This window comes from Piliocolobus tephrosceles, chromosome 11 (assembly GCF_002776525.5).
Source record: "Piliocolobus tephrosceles isolate RC106 chromosome 11, ASM277652v3, whole genome shotgun sequence".
Taxonomy (NCBI): domain Eukaryota; kingdom Metazoa; phylum Chordata; class Mammalia; order Primates; family Cercopithecidae; genus Piliocolobus; species Piliocolobus tephrosceles.
Genome location: NC_045444.1, coordinates 88,298,679 through 88,310,793, shown reverse-complemented (window position 1 = coordinate 88,310,793; position 12,115 = coordinate 88,298,679). Strand labels below are relative to the sequence as shown.

At 44.5% G+C, this 12,115-nt stretch overlaps 1 non-coding gene across 1 annotated transcript; it reads right to left on the bottom strand.

Moving 5' to 3' along the window:
* Window positions 1-10,251: 10,251 nt before the first annotated feature.
* Window positions 10,252-10,362, bottom strand: LOC111549315. Its single transcript, XR_002733690.1, has one exon. It is a non-coding gene; the product is annotated as a U6 spliceosomal RNA (small nuclear RNA).
* Window positions 10,363-12,115: the final 1,753 nt, after the last annotated feature.

Here is a 12,115-nt window from a genome sequence, read left to right as displayed (position 1 = left end):
TGGTGGACTTTTAGGGGGAAATGCCGGCATAATTTGTTTTGTAAAAGTCTGTTCCTGGTTTGTAAGTGATCTGAGACAGGATGAGCCCTGATTCCCATAGCATAGGACCTAACACATGGGAAGTACTGGCTAAATATTTAGTGACTGAATGAATAGGACAATGAATAAATGAACTCCTTGGAACTGGAGCCATAAAAACTGCCTCACCCAATCTCTCACTTTGGGGGATCCATAAGGAAGGGATATATAGAGCAGGGAATGAAGGGAAGCCCCAAGTAAACTTTCCTAGAGGAACAGCTGCTGACCAACTGTGCGACCTTGGGCAGGTGATCAGAAGTCTCTGAGCTCACCATCTTCATCAGAAAAACAATACTAGCGTCTGCCTTACAAGGTTGCTGCAAGGGTTACATTAGAATATATGAACAGTGATATATCAGCACATAACAGATGCTCAACAAATGTCTATTACTTTCCCTCATCCTGGCCCTTGCCACTCCTAGCATTGGCCGGAGATGCATAATCTGTGGGAATAACTGCCCAGAGGTGCACTGGTGCTCCCTTTTGTCTCTCAGGAGTTTCTCTGCCATAAAGGGCAACCCTGCAACTAGAGCATCTCCTGCACTTGGAAATCATCTGAGTTTTCTGTGATTGCTATAACAAATGACCACAAATTTAGTGACTTGCAGCAATACAAACTTATACTGTCACACTTCTGGAGACAGGAAATCTGAAATTAGTTTCAGTGTGCTAAAGTCAAGGTGTCAGCAGAGCTGGTTCCTTCTGGAGGTGTTAGGGGAGAAGCCATTTCCTTGCCTTTTTCAGTTTCCAGTGGTTTCCTGTATTCCTTGTCTTGTGGCCTCTTCCTCCATTTTTTTTTTTTTTTTTTTTTGCTATGTTTTTGATACATTGGATCAGTTTTATTAAAATTTATTTTTGTTTTCTGGGATAGTGAAATCAAACTCCCAAAGTATGATCTTAATCTATCTTTCCACATAGTATCTTTTTTCTTTCCCATCCCCATTGTACTCTAAAATTATTGTATCATTTTATGTTTATTTCATTGGTTTAACACCTGTTAGAATAGGAGATGTTATCTCTTCAAATGTTATATATCCCACTTTACTGTATCCACCTATATCCTTCTCTTGAAACTTGAACAGAATTGGATATCGACAATTTATATTATGTGTACAGACACTCATCTGTGTAGGATGTTGGAACAGTCCTTTGAACAGTGATTAATTATTTAGGGATTTTGTTTTTAATTTTTTTTTTTTTTTTTTTTTACAAAGTCTCTCTCTGTCACCCAGGCTGGAGTGCAGTGGAGTGATCTCGGCTCACTGCAACCTCTGCCTACCAGGCTCAAGAGATTCTCCTGCTTCAGCCTCTCAAGTAGCTGGAACTATAGGTGCCCACCACTACATCCAGCTAATATTTGTATTTTTAGTAGAGATGAGGTGTTTTGCCATGTTGGACAGGCTGGTCTCAAATTCCTGACCTCAGGTCATCTGCCCGCCTCAGCCTTCCAAAGTGCTGGGATTATACACCAGTAACAGACAGAGAGCCAAATCATGAATGAACTTCCATTCACAATTGCTTCAAAGAGAATAAAATACCTAGGAATCCAACTTACAAGGGATGTAAAGGACCTCTTCAAGGAGAACTACAAACCACTGCTCAGTGAAATCAAAGAGGACACAAACAAATGGAAGAACATACCATGCTCATGGATAGGAAGAATCAATATCGTGAAAATGGCCATACTGCCCAAGGTAATTTATAGATTCAATGACATCCCCATCAAGCTACCAATAAGTTTCTTCACAGAATTGTAAAAAACTGCTTTAAAGTTCATATGGAACCAAAAAAGAGCCCGCATTTCCAAGACAATCCTAAGTCAAAAGAACAAAGCTGGAGGCATCATGATACCTGACTTCAAACTATATTACAAGGCTACAGTAACCAAAACAGCATGGTACTGGTAGCAAAACAGAGATATAGACCAATGGAACAGAATAGAGTCCTCTTCCTCCATTTTTAAAGCCCATGACTCCAAGCTCTGCTTCAGGCCTCCTATAGCCATCACTTCTATAGCCACATCTCCCTTTGTTTTCCTCTATAAGGACACTTGTGATTACATACAAGGCCCACTCAGACAAGTTCAGGATAATCTTAATCATCTCTATCAAGTCCCTTTTGCAAGATGAGATAATGTTACAGTAGGTAGTTAGGCAGGCATGAGCAGGAAAGGATAGGGCCCCCACCCCAACCAGGAATGTCAGGTAACCACTAGGTGATGGTCGGGCAGTTGTTAAACTCTCTCTCTAAAATAACAATTAGTCACAGCCAGCACCAAGAAAAGGCAATTTTCCATTTGAAAGAAAACACCTGAAGCTGGTGATCAGCAGCAAGATCTCAGGAGTTGGGCGAGTGGGCTCGAGCATGTGCACTAAGAGGCAAAATAGTGGAGTTTAACTGGTATATGACCTTCCTCTACACCTGACTGGTAAGGGAAGAATGCCTCAAGTGAGCATGCATACAACCTCAGTAAACACACTGTGCATGCAGCCCTTCCCAAGTGCTGGCCAGACACTGCACATGGGTACAGCCCACCCCAAGGGAAGAAACAGGGGAGAAGGAGTGCAGACCCTGGAAGCATGCTGTTATGGTTTGGCCGTGTCCCCACCCGAATCTCATCTTGAATTGTAGCTCCCATAATTCCCATGTGTTGTGGGAGAGACTTGGTGGGAGATAATTGAATCATGGGGGCCGTTTCCCCCATACTATTCTCATGGTAGTAAGTCTCATGAGAGTGGATAGTTTTATAAGGGGTTTCCCCTTTCACTTGGCTCTCATTCTCTCTTGCCTGCCACCATGTAAGACGTGTCTTTCACCTTCTGCCATGAATGTGAGGTCTCCCCAGCCACACAGAACTGTGAGTTCATTAAACCTCTTTTTCTTTATAAATTATCCAGTCTCAGATATGTCTTTATCAGCAGTGTGAAAACAGACAATACACATGCCAACGTATAAAGCCCCAAATCACAGGTCAAACAGTGCAGTTGAATCTCTCAAGTTACCTGCTTGGCCCTCTTCCAAGTATACTTTACTTCATTTCATTCCTACTCTAAAACTTTTTAATAAACTTTCACTCTTGCTCGAAAACTTGCCTCTGTCTTTTACTTTCCCTTATGCCCCCTTTGTTGAATTTTTTCCTCCGAGAAGGCAAGATTTGAGGTCGCTGAGAGAACCTGAACAGAACAGAATTGAGACCTGTTTGGATTTGCTGCTGCCAACAGTAACATTCACACATTCCAGGGATTAGGACCTGGGTATCTTCGGGGGCCTTTATTCAACCTACCACAGGAACCAAGTCATAGGGAAAAACTTGGTTGGGCCACGCCATACTCAGGGGCCTGCTTCTCTCTGCCTCAGACAATGGCTGTGCCACCAGGGGAGACAAAATGTACTTCTCAAAGGGCTCCAGGGCTGCCCTGTGAGTTGCGTTTTGTTTTTCCGGGTGAACTCTTTCTCCTAACCATTGTCATTTGTCAAAGGCGGCAGGCAATCAAAGTTCTGGCTGCATTCATCTTGCCCTCCCTCTCTTCCTCCAGGATGCAGGCCCATGACAGCTATTGCTGCCAGCCCTGGCCCCCCCACCCACAGCCTGACATATGAAGGCTATGAGGATGCCCAGTTGTTGGACCTGGCTCTGCTCCAGGCTGTCAGCCCATCCATTCCTAGGAAGCAGGTCAGAGCTCTCTCTAAAGCTTCAAAAACATCGCCCCAGCCATTGGACAGACCAGCAGTCACTTGAGCCTGTGATAGGTATCCAAACCCCAGGAAAGTCTGTCTCACACAAGCCTGAACTGGGCTTCACAGAGGAAGGGCATTATGTCAGTGAAAACAAAATGAAACTGCAGGGTCCTGCTTGGTGGGGCTTTGTTCTGCCAAATCCTTCAGGCTACCCAGCTCTGCCCGAGCCTCTTCCTCGCTGTGCCAGGACATTCTTGCGTGAGTTTGCAAGAGCAGGACAGCTGGCTTCCAGGGAGTGTGAGAAATGGCTTCAGAGGAGCATCCTTTCTAGAGGGTGGGGGAGAAAGAAAAGGGGAGAAAATTCTCACACCAGGGAGGTGGGAGGTAGTTCTTGTCAGGATCAGGATGAAATTGAGATGTTGCTCTGGCTGTTATTCATGACTATTTGGGCTAAAGTATTAATTTTTAATAACAGGAAGGATGAACATATTATAACTACCTCTACATAAAATTGAGTTAGGAAAGAATAACCGCAGATGCTGGGAAATGGCTTTTTAAAACATGCATTTTCTATGGATAAATATAAGTCCGTATATGTTTATCCAATGTCCTCATGTGTGCAGAAATGTGTACATACTTTACTAATTCAGGCTAATTGGGTGTGATGCCTAAGTGAAATGTCTGAATTCGTATTTTAATAAAGAAATGCAGTTTTATTATTTTCAAGAGCTTTGAGTAATGGGGTTAACAAGTGTTACCTAGGAGACATATTTATGGATTTATTCTTTAGGTAGAAAAGGCTCCAATTTAGAATGCAGCAATTGAAGGGCAACGTTGGCAAATTGAAGGTGTGTTCTGAGTGCAGATGGGGATGTGCTGGAGGGTTTTGATGCATAGAAAACATTAACTTGTTTTGTATTAATCATCCTGGACATCAGTGCTGCAGTTTCAGGCACCAGACATAGCCCTCCCTGTACCCCCCTTACACACACATGCACACACACACACACACACAGGCACACACGCACTCCATAGCATACAATTCTGTACCAACCATGACACATCAAAGCAGAAAAAGACCTTTGCAGTCATCTGGTCAACCACTGAACCCATGAAGAGCTGGAGGGGCAGAGAGGGAGGTGACTTACCCGGCAGCAGCCCACTAGAGAGTGGAACTAGAATTGGGATGTGCATTCCCATTCCCAGGTCAACTCTCTTTCCTCTTTTACTACTGCTTCTGAGGCATCCACAGCAACATTAGGGAAGGGAGGAAAGAAAGGGGGTGAGAGAAGAGAACGGAAGAGGCACAGATTTGGGGAAAGCAATGAATCATCTGACTACGACTTCTAATTGTATTTGGAGCGTTATTCCATTTGTGCCTGTGCTTCCCTGCTGGGAAGCCAGCCCTGGGTCTCTGGAGCCGATATAGCAGTAAGAGCAGCAGTTAGCATTTACTCAGTGTTTGTTCTGTGCCAGACACTCTTCTGAGCACTTGACATGGATTAACTCACTTAATCCTCAGAACAGGCCCTTGAAGTAGGTCCTGTTACTAAGCCCATTACATCTGGAAGAAACTGAGGCAAGGAGAGATTAAGGATCTCATCCAAAGTCATAAGTGATACAGCCAGGACTCAAATCCAAGCCATCTATCTTCAGAGCCCTCTCCCACCTGGCACTACTCTGCCCTAACCATTTTGCTCTACACTAGACCTCCCAATAAATGGCACCAAATATTAGCCTTTCAGCCACTGGCTGTCCAGGCAAGGCCTGGAGTGGCTGGAGCCACTTGGTTAGTTGCAAACAACTTCATTTGTTTGTCCTGGGGTGTCTTATGTTGTATTATTTTCTCTGTGTGCCATGATGTGAGGAATGTTGGAAAGTGTTGTCCTATTCTGTAATGTAGTCATGATGGATGATTCAGTTAGTTTCATGATGTCTAGCTAGCTCAGAATAAATTAGCCACAGGTTTAGCCCTGCCAGCTGATGATTTAGCCTCCCAGACTCTGCTCAGTCCTCTGGGAGGCATCTCATAAACACAAGGGAGAGAGAGCAGGGGTGTGTCTGGATCTGCACCAACCCCTCACCTGCCAGAAAGGCTGTGGCGCATGTGCCCTCTGGGAACAAGTCAGCACCCTCATCTGCATCTATGGACAGGACTTTCCAATCCAAGGAGAAAGCATCAGGGACTGGAGTCGCACAGCAGTCTTGATTCCTCTATCCCTGGGTGGCAGTTCCTTTTCAAAACAATGTTGACTTCTCACCCTGACATACAGGGGCGCCTGCATTTTGTATTGGCATTGCAATGATGTGTTCTTTTGGGGAACTACCTGTTCTGGAGATGTCAGGGTTAGAGGAGTCAGCAATTATGAGCTTATGAGATAATGACACGTGTGTTTAGTGTGATCGCAAATTATACCATAGAAAAAAATTTTGAAGATTCAGAGTGAACTATTTTCCCATATAAACTTACTGCCTCAGGAAAACTGTGGTTAAAATGATAAATTACCAGGAAACTTCAAGTTTCCCCTGGAGAGTCAAAATAAAAATACAAGAAGACGCATTGTTGAAATAATCCCAAATTAGAAACAGTGATTATTCAATTAAAAATAAGTGTAGTTACACCTTCTATTTATATGGTATCATCTGGCAGTTTTTAGCCTAAGACTCAGAGAAATCTAGTAATCCTAGACTTGAATATCCTCTTCTCCATGATGAGTTTTGCTATCTTACTCAACAGCTAACCTTTTCCCTATAAATCTCCAAAGTAGTAGCTTTCTCTCCTCTGCTGTAAATCTACTTCAGCTTTTTGTGGGCTTTATGACCAGAAACCTCCTTCTAATGTCTATTCTGAATCTTGTTGCTATGACTTAAACCCATAATCTGTTGCCTTGTCCTAGGGAAAAATGGCAGCCACAGTTAATCCTTCACATTCTTAGAGAATATAAAAAGGTCAACCCCTGACCTCCTCTTCTCCCTACTTAGCTCCATTTTGGGAGAGGTTTGTCTCTGGGCCCTCTCCAAACCCACATCATAGTGGAGTTCCAGAGTCTGCAGCTAAATGCAATGTGGTGGTGAACAGGGTGGTCTCTGTGGGTTCTACCAGTCTCCCTGATTCACTGTTCCATCTGTAGAGACAAGGCTTGGCCAGCCTCCTGGGAGGATAAACTTGTGGTTTGCTCATTTACTACCCAGGAAGTGTGCAGGAAGGAGTAGAAGAGGCACCATTTGGAAGGGATGAGATTGGTCTGGACACCACTGCATGCTGGCCTGGGATCTTGGGCACCTCATTTAAGCCTTTGTAACCTCCTCCTTGATGTAAGGGAAAATTGTACCTACTGCACACAACCTCATAGGATTTTCTTAAGATCAAAGGGGATATGGATGTCACTGAAAAGCTCACTCTTCCCTCAGCTCAGCCCAGAAGGTTAAACTGGTTCCCCACTTGGCCCAGAGTGCGGTGGCTGAGTCCAGCTGGGTGAGACAAGGGGGTTAAGTCTAGGAGGCAATGGTCCAGTGGCTGGGCTATACCCTACTGAGTTAAAGATTGCTGACCACTTTACAATTTTGTGATGTCTCCCCTTTATTTCCTGTGGCCATAGCCTCAATGTGTGTGACAAATTTTATACATTGAAGGAAAAAGACAGTCACCCACTGGGTTAATGTAATTTCCTGCACAAGACTCGAAAATGCCCATTACAATGAATCCTTTGCAAATAGGATTCGGCCTAGCAAATAGAAGACGGCCATCAAAATACAAACACTAACTGTGATGGGTGAACCTCTGACAGCTGTCTCTACATTCTCACCAATAAGTAAGTTAATTCCCTAGCAAATAGGCCCTTGGGGCATGTTTTTGGGGGAATGCGGGGCCAACAGGCAGTTTGGAGTGGAAAAAAGATATCAAGTTTTGGCCCCAGATTTGCCATTTGTGAATTATGTGACTCCAGATACCTTGCTTGACCTCTTAACTTTCTCTTCTGTAAAAAAAAAATTTAAGGATGCACAATATATCCCTCAAGGTGGGTCTGTGTTAAATAGCAGATTGTGGATGTTGAATGTGCTTTATAAAACAGAAAGGGAAATGCACAGTGTTGGTCATTGTCATTGTTATGGGTTTCCTAGGACCCAGTGCCAGTGGAGAGAGGTGTAAATCATAAGCTAGTTATTTTGCTAAGGACATGGGTGTGTCTGTGTGTGGTGTGTGTGTGGAGTGGGGGTCTATGAAGGGTGTCAGACACCAAGATCAACAAAACCGTAATAACAGCCTGCATTCTGGAGCCCCTGCTGGGTGCCAGCACTGTGCTAACTGCCTGTCTCTGTTACCTTGAGCTCTCATGACAACCCCAATAGTATTAGTGATATTAGTAGTATATTCATTTCTTTAAGGAAAGGAGCTCAGAGAGGGCAAGTAATGGTCCGAGGTCACAAAGCTAGTGAGGGCTGAAACTAGGACTCAGGCTGGGTGACTCCAGGACTCCTTTGCATTCACTTCCCTATAGATCTCCTTCCAGGTTCGATACTCCAAAACCATCATCAGGGAAGCCCTGGTTTAAACAGGAGTCAAGTGGTTCCTGGCACTGCTCCAACTCACTCAACAGCAATCAAACTGGGGTTCCCTGGCTCTTCACTGGGAGGCTTGGGAGATCCCAAATGAGAAATGACCATCCTGTATTTGATGTTACCCCAAAGTGCCTGTTACTCATTTAAGGCATAAGTGGTTGTAACAGAAATAGTAATATTTCAACAACAGTGGTGATTAGTTACAGAAGGAGCCAAGTGGCACTCATCTCCATGTCAAAAGCCCTCCCTCCAGGCCCTTCCGGGCACCCTGGCCTGTGGTGCCATGTTAATTCAGACGAGATTGGGTGTGTTCAGGGTGGTATGGCTGTAGACAGTGCCATGTTAATTCCATGTATATTCTCTGCCTGGCACCAGCCGGCAAGACCAAGCTTGTGTGACACAAGCCCTTTGAAACTCAAAGAGCTTTTCATCAGCCTGCAAGAGAGAAGAAAGTAGAAGAAAATGTTCAGGAACAAGAGCAAGTGGGGGTGGTAGAATTCACCCTTTCTGCACAAGGAGATGGTACTGGCCCCCTCCCTTCACTAGAGAAGGGGGTGGGGCTGGAAGGAGATGAACAAGCATCCTGGAAGTCCACACGTGTCTCTTTAAACTCTGGAGTCTCAGCCCCGCCTTGATTTGATGTCTCATGCTCATTTAAATCTCAGCCACTGGGCATGTGTGACTTGGGAAGAAGAATGAGGGGTGATTTGTTTCAATCACATAATCCTTCATCCACAGGAAATAGAGGGGCCATTGGTTTCCTCTTCAGGCCTCCCAAACCAGAAGGCCAACTTTGTAGGTGTGCAGTTTCACACCCTGGGCGTCTACCATACGGGGACCAATGGGGCAGACAGGAAGAAAAACATCCCAAGACCCAGCTGGGGTCACCTCCTGCTCTGTGGGAGGGTTGGGGACCAGCCAGGGTGCAGGCTGGGCCAGGGGAGGGAGGGGTTTTCCGTGTGGCAGGAACTGAGAACAAATGTGGGTGAAGTGGATGAGGTTTAATTTAGCAAAGGTAATGTCATAATTGTCTCCTCAGCAACCACAAGGTACAAACCCTGGGAAGGAAGACTGTCTGCATGCCCATATTTAAAGATCCATGTATTAACAATGCAAAAAGCTCTCTCTCTTTTTTTTTTTTCTTCTGTACTAAGATTCTTGATCTACAAATCACTGTTCACGTTAAAAACTTTTCTGAAGCTACCCAGTTAAACACAAGATGAAAACAAAAACAACCAGGCTGAGCACGGTGGCTCACACCTGTAATCTCAGCACTTTGGGGAGACAGAGGCAGGCAGATCACTTGAGCCCAGGAGTTCGAGACAAGCCTGGGCAACATAGTGAAACCCTGTCTCGGCAAAAATACAAAAAATTAGACGGGCATGGTGGTGCTCACCTGTAGTCCCAGCTACTTGGGAGGCTGAGGCTGGAGAATTGCTTGAGTCCAGGAGGTGGAGGTTGCAGTGAGCCAAGATCGTGTCACTGCACTCTAGTGTGGGTGACACAGTGAAACTCTGTCTCAAAAAAAAAAAAAAAAAAAAAGAAAACAATCAACTGTATTCTGCCTTTATTTTTCCCAACTTCTAATCCCCCTTTCTCTTCTCCTAAGTCTTGAATCATGCCCATAACGTAGTTTCTGTACATTTGTCCCTGTGGAGAAAGATCTTAGTCAACCAACAGTCTTTATTGATCTACTAGACACTACCATGTCTATTGCATGTCAAAGCATAGGAGTGCCTGTGTTAAAAGTAGGCAGTCCCTGTCCCCAAAGTGAAAAGAGAAAAAGTACAAACGGTAAATGCTAAGTTGAGGAAGGCACCGTTTTAACCAGAAGTCTGGGACTATCTGAACTTCCTTCCCTCACCCATGGTAATTTCTCTGTGCCATTCTTAGTGACTTCCCACATTTAACCTCATTTAATGTTCTTTCTTAAAAAAAAAAATGAAATGCTTCATGAATTTGCATGTCATCCTCACACAGGGGTCATGTGAATCTTCTCTGTACCATTCCAATTGTTTTTAGCATAAGTGCTGCTGAAGCAAGCACTCCTTATTCTTATATTTTATATCACTAATACTAATTCCTACAATTATTGGGTATTTACCATGTGCCAGGTACTATGCTAAGCTGATTACTTACATTTTCTCTCTACTTCTTCACGTAGGCTGGTATTCCTCTCTTGTTTTTCAGATGAGGAACAGAGGCTCAGAGGCATTGACTGGTGGCTTGAAATCACAGGGTGACGGTTAGGTTCATGCTCCATGACACCTTGACTCCAAATCCTAGGCACTTTTCATTGCACAAATACGGCTCTGACAGGAAGCCTGTGAAATAGGTATCATTCATCCTATAAGTCAATGGGGAAACGCAGGATGAAAGTTCAAGGGATTGATTGCTCAGTTTCCTCATGAGGAAATGGCAAAGCCTACTGGAACTTGGGTCTTTTGACTACAAGTTCAGTGTTCTTCTTCCTGTGACCCATGCAGTGGTCCTCGTCAATGGGAAATCAGATCAGTTCAGCCTCATTGCCTTAGTCTGTCATTACCCAAGCTCTAAACTCAGGTGCTTGGACCTTCTTAGTCCTTGGGCTAAGGAAGCTAAGTCTTGATCCTCCAAGGCAACTACCATCAAAAACACTTTCCAGTGCATTTCAAGCACAGTTGTCCTTACCTTGGTTTGACTGCATTATTGATTCCTCAGGCTCCCTTTTAGGTTCTTTTCCTTTGAAGTCCCACCTCTCTAGAGGTCTTTCTTATCTCTACGGCTCATTACCCTTCTTGAAAACTTCAAGCTGACTTTCTCCCTTCAGTTCTGTGCCCTGGGTCACACATGAGAGTCCATGCTCCAGCCCAGTTGTGGTCTTCCTAGAATCTGAAAATTCCCGGCTGCCCCTTGAAGGACCCACACATCTCTGGTGGGTGGATAACCCAAGGGGTGCTCTCCTCTGCACATTCTCTGGGCCCATTCCCCCTCCTGTTGCTACCATCTTGGGTTCCCCATCCTCCTGGAAAAGGTTTGAGGCATGATAGAGTTAACGCAATCCAGCACTTGCCTGTGAGGGAGAGCTTGGCACTACTTACAAACCTCCTTCTTGCCAGGGGGGCCCTGTTCTCCATCATCTTCTGCTCCCTCTCTCCAATAAAATGACCCATTTAAACCATGTTTTTCTTATTAACAAGCTTCCTACTAAATGGCTTCAGCTGTGCTTGTTGATTTATAGGGCTTAGAAAGCACTGCTGAGCCTTGGCCCTCCCTGTGGGTCCAAGGGCCTAAGTGAATCATGCTGCTCTGGTGACATTGTAAGAGGGCAGAAGCCACCCTCCAAGGGGCAAATCCAGAGGGGGCTTCTTTTTTTTTTTTCTTTTCAATATTTTAATTATGGAAATGGCCAAATACACAAAATTAGAGAAAACAATACAATGAAACCTCTTGAACCATCCCTTTGCCAATCTTGTTTCATCTGCTTCTCCCTGCTTCCAAACCACCCCCACTAGCTAGATTCTTTTAAATTAAACCCAAAATATTGTATTATTTTATTCACGACTATTTCAGTATATTTTCTTTTCTTTTTTTTTTTTTTTTTTTTGAGATGGAGTCTCGCTCACTACAACCTCCACCTCCCAGCTTCACGCCATTCTCCTGCCTCAGCCTCCCAAGTAGCTGGGACTACAGGCGTCTGCCACCACACCCGGCTAATTTTTTATATTTTTAGTAGAGATGAGGTTTCACCGTGTTAGCCAGGATGGTCTCGATCTCCTGCCTCGGCCTCCCAAAGTGCTGGTATTATAGGCATGAGCCA